Source organism: Pelophylax lessonae (assembly GCF_965119305.1).
Source record: "Pelophylax lessonae genome assembly, chromosome: 4".
Taxonomy (NCBI): domain Eukaryota; kingdom Metazoa; phylum Chordata; class Amphibia; order Anura; family Ranidae; genus Pelophylax; species Pelophylax lessonae.
This window is the reverse complement of record NC_138771.1, coordinates 349,276,944-349,301,777: the sequence shown is the minus strand read 5'-3', so window position 1 is coordinate 349,301,777 and position 24,834 is coordinate 349,276,944. Positions and strand designations below refer to the sequence as shown.

The window sequence follows — 24,834 nt, the reverse complement described above, 5'->3', positions numbered from 1 at the left end:
ATTACGTATTTAGCTGTTTTGAGGCTTGCACTTGAGTGAAGAAAATTGCATGAATAAATCAAAGTGTTGTTTGCAACCACTTCACGGCTGTCTCCCTGTGTACCGAACCCCCCCAAGGGGTCATCCACGCCTACCACCGAGTGAGTCCCTACACAGGGTAAAGGGCTGAAGTCCAATAACATCTAATCACAGATGAAAACACTATCCAGTTATCAGCTTTTCTTTCCTAAAGGCCCGTACGCACGTACCGATTGTCGGCCGTAAATATTCGGCCAACGGCCAATTGTCGGCTTGTTGGTATGATGCTTCCGACAACCGACTGCGACTTTTCGGCCGAACAAAATCTGGTCTGCATGCTATAAAATTTTTGTAGGCCAACACCAGAACGGCCGATTGTTCGTCAGTCAGTACAGATTTCGGCCGACAAAAGCCAGATGAGCAAGACTGGGCATGCTCAGAGAAGAAAAAACACACGGAAAGTTAACCATCACATGACATCACTTCTGAAGTTGGTTGTTGTTGGCCGACAAAATTTGTGTGCAGTCTTGAGCACTTTTCAACCAACACGACAGCACTGGACAAAAGAGGGCTGATCGTTCGGCCGACAATCGGTATGTGTGTACGGGGCTTTACACTGACAACGCAAGGAGAGAAGAAGAGCGCCGCTAACCGGCATGTGTTAAAGGGACATCCACACTGATAATCAGGGCACTGATTATCAGTGTCCTAATTATCAGTGCAGTTCCAACAGTGCCCCCAAGTGCTGCCAATCAGTGCTCATCAGTGCAGCCAATCAATGTCCATCAGTGTTGCCAATCAGTGCCCATCAGTACCTCTTTATCAGTGACACCTATCAGTGCTGCCTATCAGTGCCACCTATCCATGCCCATCAGTGCAGCCTCATCAGCGCACATCAGTGAAAGAGAAAAATACCTGTTTGCAAAATTTTATGACAAATTATGAAAATTTTTTTTTAGTTAGCAAAAAATAAAAAACTCAGTGGTGACTAAATACCACCAAAATAAAGCTATATTTGTGTGAAAAAAATGATAAAAATTCAATTTGGGTGAAGTGTTGTGTGCAATTGTCATTAAAAGTGTGACAGTGCTGAAAGTTGGCCTGGGCAGGAAGGGGGTGAAAGTGCCCTGTAGGCAAGTGGTTAAACTTGCTTACAATATATACAAAATATAAACACATATATCAATTTAAAACAATAAATATGTGGGATCTCAATATATAATGCATAATTCTCTAAAAAAATGAGAAGTTGAACTGTTAACTTATACTGACTGAACTATAATCATGGTTGCCCATGTGGATCATAGTAGGCAGCGTGAGACTCCCTGCCCTATCATGCTGAGCCCGTGAAGAAGCTCTATGTATTAATTTTGCAGCCTACCTCTGATATCAGAATAAAAGTATATTTGAACATAAAATAAGAAAAATTGTCTTAATGAACCTCATACTGTATGCATGAAAAAGCAACTTGTTCAATCCTTATGCAATAACCAAGGGGAGAAAATAATTCTCCTGTCCTATACACTAATATAACATTGTTCACTGGCCCCACATAATGTAATTTTTAAAATGTTGTTCTTTAATATAGTGCTAACAATTGCACAATATTTTACAGAGCACATAGACACATTTAATTTGTATTATCTTTTAATCTTACCTTTAGTTGGCAGCCACCTTTTTTTTTTAACCATTAGAAGAGGCAAGTCTGTGTATGAGGCCTAGTTCACATCTATTCGGATGGTTGCGGGTGTGGGAATCACAGTGATTCCCACCCCACAGTCAAAACACACGGGGATGCCATTTATTCCTAATGGCACCCCCACACATCTAAAAATGCAGCACATTTGAGGGTGCTGAAACCATACCATGTGATTTCCTGGCCACTGCCTTTTTAAAATGCTGCTTGCACCTCTTTTCTGTTGAAAACGCAAGCGTGGCAGCCCATTCAAATGAATAGGCTGCCGTGCTCACACAAACTCGCATAAATGTGAACCAGGCCTTTTGAGGCTTAAATATGGGTCCTTTTTTTACCATAAAGAAGTCTTCCTCCAACAGCTTGACCTGCATGGGGGCAGCAACATGTTTGAACCACCTGGTACTCTTAATTACAGTAAAAGCAAGCAGTGTATGAGGGTCTGTCCCAGCTTAGTTATTATTCATTAAAAGCCAGTCTGAAACATGACCTGAGGGGGTGCTGAGTTGGGCTGTGCCCCCCCCCCCCCAGATTTCAGTTGCATCCCCCCAAAGGATGTTAATAGCCCCTTCTTTCGCCCCCACACCAGGACCCTGTGCTCTGTCTCCAAAATTCCATCCCCAGGGCTGGAACATACAGAGTGCATTGGATAGAGGCAGGGGTGCACTGAGAGCTCCTGCAGTTCCCTTCTCCCTCTTCTTTTAAAAGAAGACAAAAAATTCACAGCAATAAAGTGTTGAATTAAAGTAAATCTAAAACAGAATTTTCACTGCAAACAGCCCTGTTTACTGTCAGGTTGACTGAGTATCTCAATCTCCAATATATGTTGAATGTTTACTGCACACTGACGGTCAGCTCGGCTGTAAATGAGGCTGAGACGGAATGTGCAGTGATTGCTCATCTCTGCTTGCCAGACCTGTCAGCATAGACAGGAGATCAAGATACACAGTCAGCCTGGTAGTAAATAAGGCTGTGTGCAGTGAAAGTTCTGTTATCAGGTGAGAAGACTTACTTTGATTGAACCCTTTACATCTGTTCATTTGTTTGCTTGGCTACTCTGGTTCTAGAGACCCTAATGTAAGATGGTGATTCTGGAGACCCTAATGTAAGAGGGTAACTCTGGAGACCCTGATGTAAGAGGGTGATTCTGGAGACCCTAATGTAAGGGGGGGATTTTGAAGACCCTAATGTAAGAGGGTGACTCTGGAGACCTTGATGTAAGGGGGGGGGGCTCTGATGGAGATTATTGATATAAAGGGTGCTCCTTCTGATACTTCACTCTGTTTTAATGTTACTTACTCATAACCCCTGCACTCAATACATTTTGGTATATTTACTAAAGGCAAATACACTCTGCACTACAAGCGCACTGCAAGTGAACTTGGGAGTGCAGTCGCTGAAGATCCGAGGGGGACATGCAAGGAAAATAAAAACAGCCTTTTACATGCACATAATTGGATGATAAAAATTAGCAGAGCTTCCCCTCATTTCATATCTTCCCCTCAGATCTACATGACTGCACTTCCAAGTGCACTTCCGTAGTGGATTTGCCTTTAGTAAATCAACCCCAGTTGTACATTACATAGTCCTAACCGTAGTGTTCATTGTCCCAACAGTCACTAGTTTTAATAAAGTTCTTTAACCACTTGAGGACCGCCCCACACAGATATACTGCGGCAGGGCGACCCTCCTGCGTGAACCGACATACCTGTACTGGGTCTGAGGCATGCGTGCGTCCTGCTGGTGACCCACTCCTGTTGCGATTGGACACAGCGGGAGTAAATTAGCACGTCCGGTGGATGCAATGTCTGCCGGGACCTGCAGATCGTTCGGAGGAGAGGCAGAACAATGGTCTGCCTGTGTAAACAAGGCAGACTGCGGTTTTGTCACAAAGGAAAATGGAGGTATTGTGTTTCTGCTAAGCAGAAACATGGATCTCTGTTTTCCTCTAGTACATCCATTCTCCACACAGTTAGAAATCACTCACTATGAGCACACTTACCCCTTGATCGCCCCTGATGTTAACCCCTTCCCTGACAGTGTAATTTATACAGTGAGTGCATTTTTTTTAGCACTGATCACTGTATTGCTGTCACTGGTCCCCACAAAGCGCCACTTAGTGTCAGATTTGTCCACTGCAACATCACAGTCTCGTTACAAAACACTGTTCACTGCCATTACTAAAAACATAAAAAAATCCATGAATCTATCCCATAGTTTGTAAATGCTAAAACTTTTGTGAAAACCAATCAATATTCATTATTGGGATTTTTTGTTACCAAAAATTTGTAGCAGAACAAATTTTGGCCTACCGTAAATTGATGAAGACATTTGATTTTTTTTACATTTTTTTTTTTTATTGGATATGTCTTATAGCAGAAAGTAAAAAATATAGTTTTTTTTCAAAGCTGTCTTTTTTTGTTTACAGCGCAAAAAATTAAAACTGCAGATCTGATCAAATACCACCAAAATAAAGCTCTATTTGTAAGCAAAAAAGGACATACATTTTATTTGGGTACAGCATTGCGCGTTCCCGCAATTGTCAGTTAAAGTAATGCAGTGCTGTATCGCAAAAAATTGCCTGGTCATTAAGGGAGTAAAACCCTCCAGGCTGAAGTGGTTAGGGTAAAGTAGGCCCAGACAGACAAAGTGATCACTTTTAGGGTGCAGAAAAGCATATATGATGGTACCTTAACATTTTTAAAAATTATCCTTTATTCTGAGGTTTATGTGTGTCTTGTGGCATAGTACGTAGTCGTTTTTGGGTTCAATGACTGTGGTAAATGTGTGCAGCGACTAGGTATTCATTCTGTTTAATCATCCCACTGTTGGGCAAAATCTGTCCTCTGTGCCACTTACTACTGACACCTAAACGCTGTCTTACGTACTACTGACCTCTGAACTCTACCTCATCTACTACTGACCTTTGAACTCTGTGTCACTTACTACTGACCCCTGTCTTCCACCCTTCTGACCCTGTACACTGCCCTGCTGACTTCTGCATACTGCCCTACAAACTGCTGACTCTATCCTCTGCCCTGCTGGCCTTCCATCCTCTGCCCCCCGACATTTTTTTACCATAACCCCACATTAGACACATTAGGTCTGAAAGTGACCTTACACATCAAAAGTGTGCTTTACATGCACTTCCTGGCCCTAGTGTAAGCAACAGAAGAATCAGAGGGTAGTAGTTAAGGGACTGCTGCAAATATTCCCTCAATGTATGCAAATATGCCCTCAATGTATAGCACCTAATATTGTGCAGATGGCGCAGACATAGAGATTCTATAATACAAAATAAGAAATATTTCAATATAAAGGTGCAAGCCCTATCATCCTTCACATCTTTTGTGGGAGTCAAGGAGTCAAGGAACCCTTTGCATTTCTGAATAGTCCTGTATCTGGTTCAAAAAAGAGGAAAGCATCATCAGTGTGTGGTCAGCAGCCGTACATGAAAACTGCCCAGTATTTTGCTAAGCCCTTAAGATTTTGCAGTTTTTTTTTTGTTTTTTTAATATGGGTCTTGATAATACTGTCTGCACTAAACCTTGTACCAAAATAGCTTTTCCCATAATGCTTAGTAATGAACAGGGAACTTATTCACACGCTGGGGGTAGGTTTATACATAGTGTAAGCACTTAGAAAAATAATAACATGATCATGGGAGCTCCTTGTGTATTGTTGTAGCAAATACCACCAAACAGGGTGGCATAAATTTGCTTTTCAAATCCATTTTAGTGTAGTTGTCACCAGCTTTAGATGGGAACATAGAGCTCTAAAATACATGCATACAAATCTTCGCATGCTGGGATGATTGCCCAGTGGTGATCTATTGCATTAGGATAATTAGAAAACAAGACTGTAAGCACTTTCAATAACGTTCTGTGTCAAACACACTTCCCTGTTCATTAGAACACATGGGGCTTACTTTTGTGCCTGGATGTTAAATTAGGTTTGTACCAGATGGAAGCGCTTTGCCTTATTGGAATTTCTCTTAAATTATTAACACAAACTCTCCAAAGTTTTCCAGATTTGAAGATTTAACGGCATTGCATTAATATTTTTGTAGATGGAATGCCACACTGATGCTAATTAAGACCTGATATTGCACTCCTAATTATAAGACAGTAAGATTAATGATGCTGTAGATATGTTGCAGTTGAATACTGAGTTGTTGAGTGTTATACTTATGACATTGCAGTTTTCTGAGGCAAGAATACATAAATATTTAAAAAATAAGTTGCTGGCCTTGGTGCACATGAAAGCTGGAGGAACGTCAGTTGCCCAACCTACATAATTACACAACTGTTTTATCATATATCTGTCTTCTGCAGGGCTGCAGAGAAGATGACGGCCTATTTAAATACTTTAAATTGGTGTAATCAAAGTCTTTTTCCATGCTCTCTGCATCTGCATAAACAGAGGTTGTTAAGGAGATTTTCCTGTTAAAGACGAAGCAGCCAGAAGCATATAATCTTTATCACTGGCCCAAAGGTTGAAGATCTGTGCCAGGCAGATGAGTAGCAAGGCTTGTAGAGACCTAAATATGATAGTGACATTGAGTTCATCCATAATGTGCGAGGTACAATGACACCACCACACAGATACAGATACTTTTGTAGGTAAGGTCAATGTAGGGCATCCAGCTGTTTTGCCCTCCAAGGTTCCCCCCAGTATTCTGGTAATGCTTTGTCTTGGTTTGTCTACTAAGACTGATAGTTGTTCTAGGTTGGTATAAATTGACCATGTAAAAAAACAGCAGGAATCTATTGTCCTTCAGAGCTAATCAACTAGTATATTTCATTCTAGGTTGGTATAAATTGACCAAGTAGCAAAACAGCAGGAATCTATTGTCCTTCAGAGCTAATCAACTGGTATATTTCATAATCTATTTCTAAATCTGGAAACTCATTAATCATTTTGTCTCTAAACAGAATAAGCTGATTGACTAAACTCCTTTAGTTGTCATTTAGTCATGTTGGATGAAGTCGCAACATATTTGTATACCAAGCCTTCCATCTTCCATCCCTGCTGTGGATGCACACTGCATACAGCACCCAAACAAAACAACAGTTGCCCCATTCTACATACCAATGCTCGTATTTGCATCACCTTGTGCCTGTTAGTATTTGAAGTGCCCTAAACCAGATGAGGGGCTTAACCAGAACCTGCTTTGCCAATGCCTTCTAACAAGATTTTACCTCATTCTCAGTTACTTTCACTCTGGTACCTCTATTATAGGTTATGGCAGGGAGGGAATATTACGACAGACACACTGGCACATTAGGCCTAAAGTGGTATAAAACTCAAAACAACATTTTAATATATTGTAACATTTTTAAACTTTTTTTTTTTTTTCTTCCTTTGGCTGTGTCACCAGGTAAAAATAGTAACACACATCCTGTCTTAGGATGTTTTCCACTGGATAGAAGAGCAACAGAGACATCTCTGGACAGCAGCATTGTCAACCTGTGGAGAGGGGGTAGTGTTGGACTTTACCAACCAACAAATGAAAGTGAAACTTCCGCTAACCATTTTTTAAACACTTTCAGAGACTTGTTTTTTTTATTTAGGATAAAGGTTTTACATAAATGAATAAAAACCAACACTTGTAAACATTGTAACTTCCACTTTTAATAGAAAGCTTGTATTTGGACCCAGGTCTGAACCTGCAGCTTTTGCTGGGTCTGATAATGTCTCTTTTTCTTAGGCCACCTGAGATACTTGGCAGTGCCCTGTATGATCCATTGGAAAATTCTTCCTTGTGCCTTGTTTCTGCTGAACCTTGAACTCCTTGCTTCTCCTATGAACTTCCTATTTAAGCCATGCCTTTGCACTTCCTGTTTGCCAGATTATTGAGCTCTCTCCAGCAAATATCTTGCTCTTGTCACTCCTGCTGCTGTCTGTATCTTAGCTATTATTCGCTCCCGCCCTTTGGCTTGTTCCTCAACTACGCTTCTGCTTGATTCCAACCTGCAACATTTTTAGCAACCTTTGGTTTGTTTACTAACTATGCTTCTGCTTGAGCTCTACCTGCTATATCTTCTACTGAACCCCTGGCTTGTTCACCTCCTTGTAGGGAGATCCTGAGGACCGATTCCTGGTATTAACATCCAGCAAAACCCATCTCCACCATCAGAAGCTCAGGTGAATACCAGTTAGTATTTAGATCCCACAACTAGGATAAGCCCTCATCATGCACCTGCTGCTGCACTTATCCAGCTGGTCAGTGGGAGCCTCTCTACTGCTATAGCTACTGGTCTCTGAGCCTGACCCCTGATCTTGACACCTTCTTAAAGGAGGTTGAACAGAAGCAGGCTGCCTGCCGGCAGGCAGGCTTCAGAGAGACTTCCAGCAAAAGCTTCTCTTGAACTTATTGTAATTCACCTGAGCCTGATGATGAAGTGACTGTGAAAACACTTATTTTTTTGTTCTTTCAGTAAGCAGAACCTGCATGTGCATAAAGTCACCACTATAGATTTTTATCCATCAATTACCTTCATAATGATTGGTCAGAGAGAAAGCTACATTGCAATGAGCGCCCCACACATAACTTGCAGTGGAAATCGTTGAGGCATTTTTCAAATCCCATTGAGACTATTTCCACTAAAGATGACCTTATAAATGCCACATCTCATTTTGCTAGAAATCCTTGCTAAATTGAATCATTCCTGTATAAACTTTCCTTATAAAGAGCTGTATGCTTTGTATATATTGGTAAAGTGTTACATTTGTAAACAGAGGTTTTATATTTACTGTACAGCATATAAAATCTTGATTTTACAAAGTTATAATGCAGGGTGCACCCATGACAATGGGGTCATAGAGTATTATGGGTTTTCTAAACAGAGAAGCAGAAAATATTTGCTTTTGGCCTGTATTTAATTGAATTGTTAGGGGTGCATTAGCCTAGCAAATGTTAGCTTTCACAAAAGCAATTATTTTTAGCCTAGCAAATGTGATAGAACCTATAGCTTCATCTGCTAATTGCAAATGTAAAAATAGAATATTCCTATGTGCCATTTTATATTTACCTGACTAAAAATTATTTTAAAAAGATTCTATTATTTTTAGGGTACATATAGAGCTTTAGTATAGACCATCAACATTTTAACCACTTCCTTACTGTGCTATAGCCGAAAGACGGCTACAGCGTGGCTCTGTTCCGGCAGGGTGTTCATAGTGTCCCAGAACCACGTCCCTTGCGTGTCCCCTGGGGCACCCATCCGGCGCTCTCTGTGATGGCTGTGTCCTTTGGACACAGCTGATCACAGCTCATAGTGAAGGGCCAATCACAGCAGCCCTTTATCATGTGATCAGCTATGTCCAATCACAGCTAATCACAATGTAAACAGATCTTTGGGTCATCGGCAGTACTTTCCTCATGTGCTGTCACAATGTGAATAGAGGAGAGCTGGTAACCGGCATTCCTGACAGGGGACATGTACACCGATAATCAGGGCACTGATCATCCATAATCTGATAATCAGTGTAGTGCCCATCAGTGCCTCCTTATCAGTGCTACCTATCAGTGCCCATCAGTGCCACCTATCAGTCCCAGATAGCTAGAAATTGAGCTGCAAATGTAAAAATGACTTGCTATGCTATTGCCAGATTTGCCAGGCTTCACAAGTTTGTTGCACAATTGCAGCAAGTCCGCATTGCATACAGTGGGTACGGAAAGTATTCAGACCCCCTTAAATTTTTCACTCTTTGTTATATTGCAGCCATTTGCTAAAATCATTTAAGTTCATTCTTCTTCCTCATGAATGTACACATAGCACCCCATACTGACAGAAAAACACAGAATTGTTGACATTGTTGCAGATTTATTAAAAAAGAAAAACTGAAATATCACATGGTCCTAAGTATTCAGACCCTTTGCTGTGACACTCATATATTTAACTCAGGTGCTTTCCATTTCTTCTGATCATCCTTGAGATGGTTCTACACCTTCATTTGAGTCCAGCTGTGTTTGATTATACTGATTGGACTTGATTAGGAAAGCCACACACCTGTCTATATAAGACCTTCCAGATCACAATGCATGTCAGAGCAAATGAGAATCATGAGGTCAAAGGAACTGCCTGAAGAGCTCAGAGACAGAATTGTGTCAAGGCACAGATCTGGCCAAGGTTGCAAAAAGATTTCTGCTGCACTTAAGGTTCCTAAGAGCACAGTGGCCTCCATAATCCTCAAATGGAAGACGTTTGGGACGACCAGAACCCTTCCTAGAGCTGGCCGTCCGGCCAAACTGAGCTATCGGGGGAGAAGAGCCTTGGTGAGAGAGGTAAAGAAGAACCCAAAGATCACTGTGGCTGAGCTCCAGAGATGCAGTCAGGAGATGGGAGAAAGTTGTAGAAAGTCAACCATCACTGCAGCCCTCCACCAGTCGGGCATATGGCAGAGTTGCCCGACGGAAGCCTCTCCTCAGTGTAAGACACATGAAAGCCCGCATGGAGTTTGCTAAAAAACACCTGAAGGACTCCAAGATGGTGAGAAATAAGATTCTCTGGTCTGATGAGACCAAAATAGAACTTTTTGGCCTTAATTCTAAGCGGTATGTGTGGAGAAAACCAGGCACTGCTCATCACCTGTCCAATACAGTCCCAACAGTGAAGCATGGTGGTGGCAGCATCATGCTGTGGGGGTGTTTTTCAGCTGCATGGACAGGACGACTGGTTGCAATCGAGGGAAAGATGAATGCGGCCAAGTACAGGGATATCCTGGACAAAAACCTTCTCCAGAGTGCTCTGGACCTCAGACTGGGCCGAAGGTTTACCTTCCAACAAGACAATGACCCTAAGCACACAGCTAAAATAACGAAGGAGTGGCTTCACAACAACTCCGTGACTGTTCTTGAATGGCCCAGCCAGAGCCCTGACTTAAACCAAATTGAGCATCTCTGGATAGACCTAAAAATGGCTGTCCACCAACGTTTACCATCCAACCTGACAGAACTGGAGAGGATCTGCAAGGAGGAATGGCAGAGGATCCCCAAATCCAGGTGTGAAAGACTTGTTGCATCTTTCCCAAAAAGACTCCTGGCTGTATTAGATCAAAAGGGGGCTTCTACTAAATACTGAGCAAAGGGTCTGAATACTTAGGACCATGTGATATTTCAGTTTTTCTTTTTTAATAAATCTGCAACAATGTCAACAATTCTGTGTTTTTCTGTCAGTATGGGGTGCTATGTGTACATTCATGAGGAAGAAGAATGAACTTAAATGATTTTAGCAAATGGCTGCGATATAACAAAGAGTGAAAAATTTAAGGGGGTCTGAATACTTTCCGTACCCACTGTAACTTCAGATCAACTTTTTTTGAAACATTCTGCAAGTTAGCTGCAAGTTCTGGTTCAGTTATGTTGTGCAATAGTCATCCCACCACCGGGGTAACTGTGACTTGCAGAGCTTTTGTGTAGACTCATCACTGCAACTTTGATTTGCTAGAGACTTGCCATGCAAATTTGCTACAGATTGGAAAAGTGTCAACTAGAACTCAAACTTCAAGTGTGCTGCCTGTGTACAACTTGCCAGTGTCAATGTGCAGCAAGTTAACAGACCTAAATTCAACACTGTCCAAATTTGTGGCAAGTTATCCTTGCTATGTGAGAGTGCAGCCTCATCAGTGCAGCCTATCAGTGCCCATCAGTGCAGCCTCATCAAAGCACATCAATGAATGAAAAAAAATGACTTATTTGAAACATTTTCTAACAGAAACTAAAAAGAAAAAGTTTTTTTTTTGTTTGTTTATTATAAAGTAAAAAACCCAGTGGCAAATAAATACCACTTAAAGAAACCTCTATCTGTCCGAAAAAAATAAAAGAAGAAAAAATGTAATTTGGATACATTTTTGTTCCATGACCACGCAATTGTCATTCAAAGTGCGATAGCGCTGAAAGCTGAAAATTGGTCTGGTCAGGAAGGGGGGTATAAGTGCCCAGTAAGCAAGTGGTTAAACATTTACATGGTGGTCTGATGCCTCTACAAAAGGGCTTATATTAGTGATTGTGAACCTTGGCACCCCAGATGTTTTGAAACTACATTTCCCATGATACTCAACTACACTACAGAGTGCATGAGCATCATGGAATATGTAGTTCCAAAACATCTGGGGTTCCAAGGTTCGCCATCACTGGCCTATATCACTGGCCTATATGATCAACAGTGAGGTGGACTCGTCTTTTTTTATTTTTTTTTCAAATTCTTTATTTATTCAAACAGGTTTATAAAACAGTCAGTCAAATCGTGTGTATCAATACAGAAGGGGTACAGAGTACAATGAAAATAACAATATGTCGCTTAAATAGGTATAATAAGCGTTCTCTGAGCAAAGACATTACACTGACACTGACACTGAAAAGAATTAACTGTCAGTTTTTGTCTATTTCAAGTATCATATAGTTTTCAGGCATATAATCCAAAAAAATATACTTTTGAGGTAAATTGTAGCATCACTAGAGTATAGGCAAGAAAGAAGAATGGAAAGGGGGGGAGATAAAGTGGGGGAAGAAAAAAAAGGGGGGGAGAGAGGGGGTGCACAAAGAAGTGGTGTAAAATTGAGAGGGTAGGGATAAAGGAAATGGGCTCCGCTACTAGAGTATGAGGCTATCGAAATGTAATCTCCCAGAAAATCTCTGATTTTTGCCCTCATCTGAGTAGGTGAAGGTGTTCCAGCCAGACTAGGTTTTGGTATATTGATCTCTTTTCTCTTGCGAGGGCAGCACCATATCTTCCAAAGCATTATTATGTCTAACCTTGTTAAGCCACAAGGCGATAGAAGGGGGCTCCTTACTCTTCCAAGTCAGAACAATGCAGGCCTTGGCAGCATTAAGCAAGTGGTCTAAGACCGAGTTTTTGTATTGTTTTGGAGGAATTTGCGTGCAGTGAAGCAGAAAGAAGGCAGAATCCTCTTGGATTGGGTAGTCTGTAAACCTTTGGGATATGTGTCTCACCTCCCTCCAGAAAAGGCGGAGCTTGGGGCAGCTCCGGAAAATATGGAGCATGGTCCTCGGCTCCTCCTGGCATCTCCAGCAATTATGTCTATCCTAATTCTAACTTTTTAAAATAGAGAGTGGATATGGCTCCCTGCAGGACACTACAGTGTTTATTCTACACTGTACTTGCATTTTATGAATTGTTCTGTTATAGGAAAAGATTTGTGTGTTTCTTTATACCACTTTCAGACTGGAGGATTTGGCTGCTCAATGACTAGGCCCTATTTTGTGATTCAGCACTGCTGAATTTAACAGACAATTGCGCGGTCGTGCAACACTGTACCCAAACAATATTGACGTCCTTTTTTCCCCACAAATAGAGCTTTCTTTTGGTGGTATTTGATCACCTGTGCGATTTTTATTTTTTGCGCTATAAACAAATAAAGAGCGACAATTTTGAAACAAAAACAATATTTTTCACATTCTTTTATTTGAAATTCTCAAAAAAAAGTAAAAATCTAAATTTTTTAACATTTTAGGCAAATTTGTTTTCTGCTACTTTTTTTGGTAAAAAAAATAGCAATAAGCGTATTTTGAGTGGTTTGCGCAAAAGTTATTGCGTTTACGAAGTACGGGAAAGATTTATGTAATTTTTATTGTTTTTTTTTTTTTACTAGTAATGGAGGCGATCTGCGATTTTTTTGCGGGACTGCGACATTGCAGCGAACAGATCGGACCCCTAACTCACATTTTTGACATCTTTGGGGGTACCAGTGACATTACTACAGTAATTAGTGCTAAAAATATGCACTGTTACTGTAAAAAGGACACTGGCAGGGAAGAGGTTAACAGTATGGGTGATGAAGGGGTTAAATGTGACCCTAGGGGCGTGGCTTGTGAAGTCATCACAGAGACATGTGATCCTATATAGCAGGATCACATGGCATCTGTGATCACTTCAGGGAGAAGTACGGATGGCTGTGTTTACATCAGCCATCTGTCCTTCTCTGTCAGTGGTGGGAGATTGCGAGTGGCCGACGGCCATCGGAGCCGCCTGTCACACGCACTAGCTTCCCCGCTGATGAGCGTGTGGTGGTGAGCGATCGCCCCCTAGCTCCTCCCAGGCGAGCGCTGTACATGTACGGGACTTTGCCTGGTAGAGTCAGACTGCCGCCATACATCTGCGGCGTGCAGTCGGCAAGTGGTTAAAAATACCCCCGTAATAGTATTCATCTTACTGCTAATTAGCTTGAATGTACATATGCATGGTGCAATTGTCTGTTCATGTTTTCAGGCATTTTTTTTATGCTGGTTAGAGACATTTCTATGAAAGAATGAAGAGAAAAACATAGACAAGCGCTTTACAAAGTTATATTCAGAGAGTGATGATTCATGTAAGCACATAGTAAAGCAGTGTAAATACACTGCAATGTGGTTTGTCAGATGACATAATATCAATGAAAACAGTGGCTTCTTGCGCAGGAAGTTCACATCATCTCTTTTGATTTGATCTATGTTTTAACTCCAAGATACAAAGGCTGAGGGCAGTTCCTTGAGAAAATCAGAAATTGAGATTGATTTGCAGGCACAAATCTCAAGGGCTGCTTTCCCAGGTCGGCTTCATAACCTTCTGCGAACTCTAAATCCTCATGCTATTCTACAGAGCATTAACGTTGTTATTATAGCACAGAAAGTTTCCTTTTATGCTCTGGTTGCAGGAAGGTAATCAATAATTAAACAGATAACAATTGCATATCTCTTGCAGCGCCAGAGAGTCGTAAAACAGCAGTGGATGGCACATGCTTTCTCCCTCTCCACAATATACCATCTTCATTGGTTAATATTAATCTCACTGATAGACCTTTCCTCGGCGATGCACATTAAGGTGAATTATATCACAGAAGATAAAACAAATACTTTTCACAGCTCTTGGGTTCTGAAGACTAATCCTGTTGTGGCAGCGAATTATAAGGGTGTTGGTGTGAAATAACAAGGGCTTAGTTTTATTCTTTGCAGGTTGTGAAGTGGCTAGGTATTTGTATAGAATACTGAGCTTTGGTTAAATGTAACAGTATAAAGTATGATGTTTAACCACTTGCCGACCCGCAGCCGCAGGTTCCCGCGAATTGCCGTACCTGTACGGCGGTGGGGCCGTGAGCACGCTCTCACTTGCCAGCGGGGACCATGGGGCCGGCGGCCACAATTGACACCGGGCACCCGCAATCGCTCCCCCTAAAGAGAGAACGGCGGTCTTCTGTTGTAAACACAGCAGACCGTTGTTCTCTCAGGAATCAATGCAGAGCTCCTGTCTTCCTCTTATTTAGGAACACAGGTCCCTGTGTTGATTTCACAAGTCTACCCCCCCCCCCACATTTAGAAAACACCCCCTAGGGTCGCATTTAACCCTTTGATCGCCCCTCAGTTAACCCCTCCCCTGCCAGTGTCATTATTACAGTAACAGAGCATATTTTTAGCACTGATTACTGTAATAATGTCACTGTTCCCCCCAAAAGTGTCAAAAATGTCAGTTAGGGGTCCGACATTAGGTGTACCGCAATGTCGCAGTCCTGCTAAAAATCGCTGATTGCCGCCATTACTAGTAAAAAAAAAAATTAAAAAAAATAAAAATGACATAAATCTTTCTCCTAGTTTGTAAACGCAATAACTTTTGTGCAAACCAATCAAAATATGCTTATTGGGTTTTTGTTTACCAAAAAATTGTAGCAGAATACAAATTGGCCTAAAATGATAAAAACATTTGATTTTTAATTTTCTTTTTTTTGGGGGGGGAATGGTATATAGCAGAAAGTTAAAAAAAAATATATATATATTTTTTCATAATTGTCGCTTTTTCTTTGTTTATAGCGCAAAAATTAAAAATAACACAGGTGATCAAATACCACTAAAAGAAAGCTTTATTTGTGGGGAAAAAAGGACATACATTTTATTTGGGTTCAGCATCGCATGACTGCGCAATTGAAGTTAAAGTAATGCAGTACCGAATCGCAAAAAATGGCCTGGCCATTAAGGGGGAAGAATTCTCTTCCACAAGCAGTCGTATCAGCAGGGAGCATTGATAGTTTCAAAAAACTATTAGATGGGAGACCACAACATACAGGGGTATACAATGTACGGTTAAAAGCAAACACACACACACACATCATAGGTTGAACTGGATGGACTGATGTCTTTTTTCAACCTCACTAACTATGTAACTATATATATATATATATATACACACACACAGGTCCCTCTCAAAAAATTAGCATATTGTGATAAAGTTCATTATTTTCTGTAATGTTCTGATAAACATTAGACTTTCATATATTTTAGATTCATTACACACAACTGAAGTAGTGCAAGCCTTTTATTGTTTTAATATTGATGATTTTGGCATACAGCTCATGAAAAAACAAAATTCCTATCTCAAAAAATTAGCATATCATGAAAAGGTTCTCTAAACGAGCTATTAACCTAATCGTCTGAATCAACTAATTAACTCTTAACACCTGCAAAAGATTCCTGAGGCTTTTAAAAACTCCCAGCCTGGTTCATTACTCAAAACCGTAATCATGGGTAAGCCTGCCGACCTGACTGCTGTCCAGAAGGCCATCATTTACACCCTCAAGCAAGAGGGTAAGACACAGAAAGAAATTTCTGAACGAATATGCTATTCCCAGAGTGCTGTATCAAGGCACCTCAGTGGGAAGTCTGTGGGAAGGAAAAAGTGTGGCAGAAAACGCTGCACAACGAGAAGAGGTGACCGCACCCTGAGGAAGATTGTGGAGAAGGACCGATTCCAGACCTTGGGGGACCTGCAGAAGCAGTGGACTGAGTCTGGAGTAGAAACCTCTAGAGCCACCGTGTACAGGCGTGTGCAGGAAATGGGCTACAGGTGCCGCATTTCCCAGGTCAAGCCACTTTTGAACCAGAAACAGCGGCAGAAGCGCCTGACCTGGGCTACAGAGAAGCAGCACTGGACTGTTGCTCAGTGGTCCAAAGTACTTTTTTCGGATGAAAGCAAATTTTGCATGTCATTCGGAAATCAAGGTGCCAGAGTCTGGAAGACTGGGGAGAGGGAAATGCCAAAATGCCTGAAGTCCAGTGTCAAGTACCCACAGTCAGTGATGGTCTGGGGTGCCATGTCAGCTGCTGGTGTTGGTCCACTGTGTTTTATCAAGGGCAGGGTCAATGCAGCTAGCTATCAGGAGATTTTGGAGCACTTCATGCTTCCATCTGCTGAAAAACTTTATGGAGATGAAGATTTCATTTTTCAGCACGACCTGGCACCTGCTCACAGTGCCAAAACCACTGGTAAATGGTTTACTGACCATGGTATTACTGTGCTCAATTGGCCTGCCAACTCTCCTGACCTGAACCCCATAGAGAATCTGTGGGATGTTGTGAAGAGAAAGTTGAGAGACGCAAGACCCAACACTCTGGATGAGCTCAAGGCCGCTATCGAAGCATCCTGGGCCTCCATAACACAGGCTGATTACCTCCATGCCACGCCGCATTGAAGCAGTCATTTCTGCAAAAGGATTCCCGACCAAGTATTGAGTGCATAACTGAACATAATTATTTGAAGGTTGACTTTTTTTGTATTAAAAACACTTTCTTTTATTGGTCGGATGAAATATGCTAATTTTTTGAGATAGGAATTTTGTTTTTTCATGAGCTGTATGCCAAAATCATCAATATTAAAACAATAAAAGGCTTGCACTACTTCAGTTGTGTGTAATGAATCTAAAATATATGAAAGTCTAATGTTTATCAGTACATTACAGAAAATAATGAACTTTATCACAATATGCTAATTGTTTGAGACGGACTTGTATATATATATATATATATATATATATATATATATATATTTTTTTTTTTTTTTTTCATTTTATTTATACACACACTATATATAATATAAATATTTGTATGCATTCTGTTACTGTAAGTAAACAAAGTATTTCTAGCTTCACGAGTTGTACCTATATTATTATTAATAATATATTAATTTTACCTATTCCAATGTATATGCATTAATAATGTGATGTTCACATGGTTTACCATGCAACTGCACACCAAAAGTTAGAATTTACAAATCAGCTACCAGTAGCTTAAAGTAAATTGCTAATTCTTGCTGCTGGATAGTGTTACATTATGTATAATGAATAGTTGCTCTTACACATCCACAGGGGTAGGATATTACTTTAGACATGCTTCATTTACTGCTTCAATTTATGGACCATTGTTCTGTCTTTTAAATGATGCGTCCAAACACAAAAAGCAAAGGCAGGTTAATTGCTATTCACTCTGGGTATTTATGACCTTAGAATTATCGTTTAAAGTATTCCTGCCAACTATTTTTTTTTTTTTTTCCTATAGAGTAGGAAGGGTGAAAAACATGCATCAGGCTCTAATTATCCTGTTGGAGAGATATCCACTCTCACTATTTGTCGTGGCAACCACTGGGGCAGAGTGGGGGGTCCAAAATTTTACAGTTATTACCAGGTACAGTATCTCTCAATGTGAACATGGTTTCCAGTAACAGATATCAAAGATGCCATTCCCCACACAGTGGGGAAATTCCAATTTTTTTGTTTGGTCTCTGGGACAAATCCCCCAGATGGGGATACACAGCAAAAAAAATTGATTAAGGAAACTAACTCTTCCCTACTCTATTCAAAGAAAAAACAAATGTCCTCCAAAGTACTGGTTTAACCTGAAAGCAGAGCCAAATTATCCACAAGGCATCCTAGGCAAGAGTCTAGGGCAGGGATCCTCAAACTACGGCCCTCCAGCTGTTGCGGAACTACACATCCCATGAGGCATTGGAAATCTCTGACATTCACAGACATGATTAGGCATGATGGGAATTGTAGTTCCTGAACAACTGGAGGGCCGTAGTTTGAAGACCCCTGGTCTAGGGTATTAATGGCGAACCTTGGCACCCCAGAAGTTTTGGAACTATATTTCCCATGATGCTCATGCCCTCTGCAGTGTAGTTGAGCATCATGGGAACTGTAGTTCCAAAACATATGGGGTGCCAAGGTTTGCCATCACTGGTCTAGGGCCCGGTGGATATCTACAGGGCCAAACTACAACATTCATGCTCCTGCCATGAACCATGGTGATAGAACAATTTCATCTGCCTGGTGCTTCTCAAGAGAGAATGTACTTGTAGGCAGTTGGAGCTTAATTGTGTCATGTCAGAACAGACAATGGAAATTGGGCAGATCCTTTGTGCTTCTTGCAAAGCTTACCAAGGTCAATTGAATGGATAGTGGGCTTACCAAGGTCTTACCAAGGTCAATTGAATGGATAGTGGGGCAAAGCTGTTGACCTGCCTAGGACCCCATTCTGTCTTAATCTATCTCTGCTTGGAACGGTTAGCAACATGAAAGGGATCTTGTGTCTCAGCATTGTAACCTGCCCTAAAATACTGTAAGTGATACATACCTTTATTTTACTCAGAACTCATTATTTTTTTTTGAAATAGCATGGACGTTTTTAAATGTGCAGGTATATCTATTAAATTATTGAATTTCAAATAGGTTTTGTTCTAATATCATGTTCTGATATCGACAGCGTATCTATATTTCTTTTATTTGCTTACCATTTAGAATGGCTGAAAGGAACATTTTTAAAGTACTCACGTGGACATGCTCTAAATGGCAAACATGTCTCTCTCAGTGTTTCTTTCTAGACAACTCCCAAGAGGCGTTTTTGCTGCTGTCACTTGCAGCTTGCGTTGAGAAGCCATCAAAGGTGGCTTGTTCATTCATCTGGACATGTCACTTTGAACTTGGTTACTGATTCATTCCTGTGATGATGATGCTAGCATTTGTGAATAAGACACAAATCTGTGGGAAAATAAACCCCGATTGGTACAGATCTGTAGAAATAAAGACTGATCTCTGTGAAGCACGATATTTTACATTTGTGCTAAGCAGCAACAAGAGAAAGCCAAATGGTTCTGACAATAATGCCAAATAATGACAGAGCTGCAGATATACTATCAGATCTTAAGTGATTGATTTTGCCTTGAAGGGTTTGCACAGATAATTTCTTTGGTTAAATCGCTCTTCACTTTTTCTTGAGTACTTATCTAGCCTGCCTAATACAGAGATCATGTGATGAATACGATTTGGATTGTAGACCACATTTATCCCTTCACTCCTGTCATTAGTGCTTGACAGACTAAACTACTACAGAAAGAACGTGGGAGAAAAGTTGTATATGGTCACAGATTCCCAGGGTTGGGTGTGTATTGGGGAACATCTCTGATTGGGCTTCTACACTGTCCATTCAGGTCTCAGATTTGCTCATTTATGATCCATTGTTTTAACCACTTCTGGACCGGAAGGATTTGCCCCCTTCCTGACCAGGCCATATTTTGCGATTCGGCACTGCGTTATTTTAATGGACAATTGTGCGGTCATGCAACACTGTACCTAAATAAAATGGATGTCCTTTTTTTCCCACAAATAGAGCTTTCTTTTGGTGGTATTTGATCACCTTTGCGATTTTTATTTTTTGCGCTATAAACAAAAAAAAGAGCGACCACTCTGAAAAAAAAAAACACTATTTTTCACATTCTACTATACGACATTCCCCAAAATAAATTTAAAATCCAAATTTTTAACATTTTAGGCCAATTTGTTTTCTGCCACATATTTTTGGTATAAAAAAATCGCAATAAGCGTATTTTGATTGGTTTGCGCAAAAGTTATCACGTCTACTAACTATGGGAAAGATTTATGTCAATTTTATTGTTTTTTTTTACTAGCAATGGCGGCGATCTGCGACTTTTTGCGGGATTGCGGCAGACAGATCGGACTCCTGACTGACATTTTTGACACTTTTTGGGGGACCAGTGACATTACTACAGTAATCAGTGCTAAAAATATGCACTGTTACTGTAATGACACTGACAGGGAAGGGGTTAACATTGTGGGTGATCAAGGGGTTAAATGTGAGCCTAGGGGAGTGATTCTAACTGTGGGGGTTTGTGAAATTATCATAGAGACCTGTGATCCTATATAGAAGGATCACATGGGCTCTATGATCATTTCAGGGAGAAGAACGGTGAGCTGTGTTTACAACAGCCGGCCGTCCTTCTCTTTCAGCGGGGAGCGATCGCAGGTGTCAGGCGGCAATCAGAGCCGCCTGACCCGTGCATTGGCTTCCCTGCTGACGAACGGGGGCGTGAGCGCACCAGGGGTGGCGCTCGCTCGCCCCCTAGCTGCCCGTGCGCGACCGAGGTGTACCTATGGCGGTTTGCGCAGGAGCGGCTGCCTGCTGCAGTATAACTGCGGGGGGCGGTCGTAAAGTGGTTAAGAAAATCCCTGTTGGGTGTGCAGAACAGCTATGGCAGTATTCAGAATAGAACACAAGACAAATTAAAAGTATACTGCATACACTGGTGAAATACATAAATAAACCATGTCGTCTATCAAATGAATTTGTATTTTTGTTTAGCTTCTGGTTATTCATTCACCCCCCATTAAAAAGTGTAGCCAGGCCTTTGACCTCTCAAATATCCATTGCAATTAAAGTAATACCGCTTTTGTCAAGGGCCACCGCAGCCTGTGAATGGAAACTTAATGAACTCCAGCTTATTAATGAGTTAACACAATGTTCTCTCTCCTTCCTGTGTTAGACTGACACTACTCTTCATAGCATTAAAAGCCTTTTCCTCTCCCTGTCTGAATCCTGCTGTCTGGGGAACTGCAGAAGATACATTTTATTGCAGTATTATTTAAAAAGCATTTAAAGTGATGGTAAATGATCACCTTGTAAAGCAACTTATTCAGTTTAAAATTGAAATAAAAGGCAAAACATTTGGTATTATTATTAAAAAATATGTATATAAATACCTTTTTCCCCCTTTTTTTAAGTGATCACATTCCCTGCATAAGCTGCATACGATCTGGGGGGAGGAGAAGCAACAGAACATTAAGCTTCCTAGTGAATGGCTGTGCAGGGGGGGCGTGTCAGGACAAGTCTGATCATTGGAGGAGAGAAGACTGAGTTCCCAGCACAGCTAAAGAACTGACCATGCTGTGCTCTCCTGATTAGTGTGATCAGTTTTTAATAGTAAAGCAGAGGGACTGGCAGGGACATCAGCGATTTCACACAAAGGAAGCAATACAAAGAGAACAGGATACTTTCTCATACAAGTACATGATACAACAGGCAATTATCAGGACTATGAAATGCTGGGGTAACAAACACTTTAATTTTTTTAATAACTGGATTATATGAGTGTCTTTTAGAACTACATAGAATCTGATTTGCCTTAAAGAGCAAGTGCATAGAAAACCCAAGAAAGGAGACCGCACAGCACAAAGACAAAAGATTTTACTTAAAGTGAACCTGCACTTTGCACTTAAAGTGAACCTGTACTTTGCCTATGCAAGGCAAAATAATACATCCACCTAACTCCCTTCTTTTCCTGGAGCATATAGTCACCTTCAGTTAGCTTCCCTACCACTCAACTTATCCACTCTGACCTAGGAAAAGTATTTCTGGGTATTGGGATACCAATGCCATAATGCTGGAGTTTGATAATTGAGCCAATGAAGGATGTTACAAGGTGGCAGAAAAATACAGGAAAAATGGATTACAGGACCATTAGGTAGATGATGTGTATGAATATTTTTTTGGATATAAGGATATTGATTAGTATCACTTTAAAAGTCATTTTTTTTAACCACTTAATGCAAACTGACGTAGGTTTACGTTGGCTGCCTTTGAGTGGTTGTACTGGGGGGATGCCTCTTGCTAAAGGCATCACCCCGGTACCCTTTTTTAAAGCCAGAGGTCGGCTTTCCGGCGGTAATGATCGATGTAGCTCAGAAGCCGCTCGATCATTACCCCAGCGATCAAGAGGGGACGCCCCTCCCGCGGCTCTGCCCGGGTCTCCCATCCCACCAGTAGACCCGAGCAACCAGCCGGCGCGTCCGCTGGCTGGATGGAGTCCCGATCAAAGCCGAATGTGGCTTCGATTGGGTCTTGGATGACATAACCAGGAGGTGGCCACCGCCGTCAGCATGAGCTTGCGCACGAAAAAAATATATATACGTATTTTGCGCCCGCAAATTAAATCGCTGTTCAAACCACACGTGAGGTATCGCCGCGATCGTGAGCAATTCAGCGGGTGTGCGCAATTTTAAACCGTAACATGTTGGGTATCTATTTACTCGACGTGACATCATCTTTCACAATATGCAAAAAAAAAAATGGGCTAAGTTTACTGTTTAGTTTTTTTTTAATGCAGTGAAATGTAATTTGAAAATGATAATGAAATGATAATAATGAAAATGTTTGGGGGTTCTAAGTAGTTTTATGCAAAAAAATATTGATTTTAACTTTAACACTAAATGTGTTAAAAATAGGCTTGGTCCTTAAGTGGGAAATTGTTTTAATATGAATTCCAATTTCTTGTGTGATTATTGTTAAAGTCAAAGTTTCTTTTAAAGTTTCTTTGTGTGACTGAATCCCACTGGTTCCTACTGTGGAGAAATCATCAGCTTTGCTCCCAGTCCCTTTTCATTATCATTTTTAGTTCCCATCAGTAAACGTATGCTGTGGGTGGGTATGGGTAAGACCTTCACAGCAGTTGGTCACAACCAGCCCACATGTATTGATTGGTATCTATGCTGCTCTTTTAGTCACGTAAGCAAGAAACAGCCCTGAGTTCTAACCTTATACGTTCCCACCATACCATGATTATTGGTACATGAAGTGCTGAGTTCCCCTGTTAGATGTGGCTCAAGCACACAGCTTCCCCATGGTGCCTGGGAACAGTGCATTTTTCTCTACAGATTTCAAGATGTCACAGAGGATACAATTATTCTAAAAGTAAGGCATTAATTGGGCAAGATCCTGCAGTTCAGCTTTAGATTCTACAGTCCGATTTTGCCATAACCTGTTGCCATAAAACAAAGAGTGCTCAGCTTACATCAATACCGTTTTATATCTCAGATAACATATAGCCAGTACACCGCCAATAATCTTAATAATTTAATGGAAGCCTCACACAACAATTAGACAACTATATTGACAGTCTCTTGCAACCACTTGTTGTAACTATACTGGAAATTTTGTGTAGCCTATGTTTTGAGAAAAAATGTCTGCTTGCTGCAGGATATATAAACCCAATTCCAATTCCAGTTCACCAGCGGATGGATCGGCTTCCCTGCTGGTGAGTGGGTGGATCGGGGATGGATTGGCTTCCCCGCCCTATGGATCAGCTTCCCCACTGGCAAATGGGCGTGCATGTGCCCCCAGGATCACTTCCGCGCATTGCCGTACAGGTACATCAATTCACAGGAACCTGCCGACCTACCGCCGAATAACTGTTATACGGCGGCTGGTCGGCAAGTGGTTTAGATAAAAAAAACTTATGTGTGCAGCAGCCCCCCTAATAAATACCTGAGCCCCATCTCCATCCAGCAATGTTGCATGAGAGACTCAGCTGTCCGTGGAATCTCCCTCATTGGCAGAGACAGCAGCGGGTGCCATTGGCTCCCACTGCTGTTGATCAAAGTCAGCGAGCTAATGAGGAGAGAGGGGGTGGGGTTGAGCGGTGGCTCAGTACTTGAATGGACACACAGAGCAGCGGCTCATCTCAGGTGTCTCATAGAAAGCTGCTTACCGTGGGGGCAGTCGGCAGGGGAGAGGGGCCGAAGCGCTGGCAGGGGACCCGAGAAGAGGAGGATCTGGACTGCCCTATGCAAAACCACTGCACACAGCAGGTAAGTATAACGTATTTATTGTAACAAAAAAAAAACAAGACTTTATTATCACTTTAAATTACCCTCAATGCATGCATACAACAAACACAGAAAAAATAGGAGGAATGTTTTAGATAAAGCTGATCTGTGTGATAAATATTATAAAAAAAAAAAAACTTCCCTCAAAGATATCTGAAAGGGAGGATTGCTTTAAATGCCTTAACTGTAACACACGTAGTACCTTAATACAGAATGTGCTTCTACATGTTCCTTTTTACATTCTAGTTATAAGTTTGCTATTTCTGAATCTTTCAATAGTGACACCATTCGTTTTTTTTTTTCTTTGCCTTTATATTTTAAAATGTCTTTGTTATTTTGTTCATGTAGGTAAAACTACAGACCATTCCAAAATGCTTCTAAAAAAACGTAGAAGTGACATCAGGGTG

At 41.1% G+C, this 24,834-nt stretch overlaps 1 protein-coding gene across 2 annotated transcripts in view; it reads left to right on the top strand.

Moving 5' to 3' along the window:
• Positions 1–24,834, top strand: part of KCTD16 (potassium channel tetramerization domain containing 16) — a 438,309-nt gene that overhangs the window by 241,881 nt on the left and 171,594 nt on the right. The window lies entirely within an intron of this gene.